This window comes from Apaloderma vittatum, unplaced genomic scaffold, assembly GCF_000703405.1.
Source record: "Apaloderma vittatum isolate BGI_N311 unplaced genomic scaffold, ASM70340v1 scaffold11275, whole genome shotgun sequence".
Taxonomy (NCBI): Eukaryota; Metazoa; Chordata; class Aves; order Trogoniformes; family Trogonidae; genus Apaloderma; species Apaloderma vittatum.
Window position 1 is genome coordinate 45,422 of NW_009715498.1, and position 1,228 is coordinate 46,649.

Below are 1,228 nucleotides of genomic sequence, written 5' to 3' on the forward strand. Positions count from 1 at the left end.
GTATTTCCGATTCTCACATGCTGATTTTCGTATCCAGTTTTCGTATGCTGAGCAAATCACTTGTTAATTGTTAAATGACTGCTCTGCAATTCAGTTATGGAAATGATTTCTACTTCAGTACCACTTGCCCTTGAATTGAGAACAAGAGGTCAGCCAAAATTAGATAACTTTTGTCTGAATCTTTTTCTAAAAAAAGATATGGTTCACCATGGTGCCTGTCAGGAAGACTGTGAAGGTGCCGTGCATTAAAACGTTGTCTTAATGGCAAGGGTGTTGGGGGGTCATGTTGGGAACTGATGTCCCGATCTGTCCTAATTGCAGTTTTGAACAGATGAGTCCAGGTGTGGCGCATTGACTGCAACGCAGAGTTCATGTTCTATTGCCTCTATTCCTTTCTAGGATGAATTTTGAAATTGCAGCTTGAATAAAATAAAGTTGAAATCGTAGCTGAGGCAAAGAGAGCTATGTGGGCAGAGCCTGTGGCCCCTTGACTTCAGTGGGGTTCTGCAGAGGCATAAGCGTCCTCCCACACCAATCTCTTTGCAGGATTGCACCTACAGTTTCAGCTTTCACTGTGAGCCTTTTCTTTTTCTCTAACACAAGGAAAGAGGCTGGGGAAAATAAAAGGAGTTATGTCTCATGTAGCAAAAATTAGGAAGGACATATTCTGTGTTTTAAAAAAAAAGTAAAATGCAAATCTGTAGATTCTACTTTTTAATAATTTTTATTACAATATATTAATTTTAAATTTTTTTATTAAATAGCTTATCTGCTTTTTTTTCAGCAGAGAGCTATACTCCTCCGGTGTCTCCCTGCCAGCGCATAATGCTGATATTTTAGTGTATTTGATCCAAAGGTCACTGAAGTCATTGCAGAGATTCCCCCTATCTCTAGCGGGCTTTGTACCACACTCAGCAAGAGCTGCTGTTCTGCTGATAAACGTGACTGCGGTGTCTGTCCTGAGGCTTTGGAGCAGTGATAACAGCCGTGTTGGAGGGGCTGTTAAGCAGACAGGCACTGTGAATACGTGGCTGCCCTCCTTTACGTGGAAGATGGCAAATTGGGAAACAGCAGTTTGCATTTTAAAAGAAACGAGGACAAAAATACCAAACATGAAATAAGCCATTTCTCCCCCTTTTTTGGCTTTTTTTCCCCCTGTAAGATCATACATTCAAATTACTAAAAAGAAAGAAGTGCAGTTATTTTGGTCCCACTGAGAATATGTGTT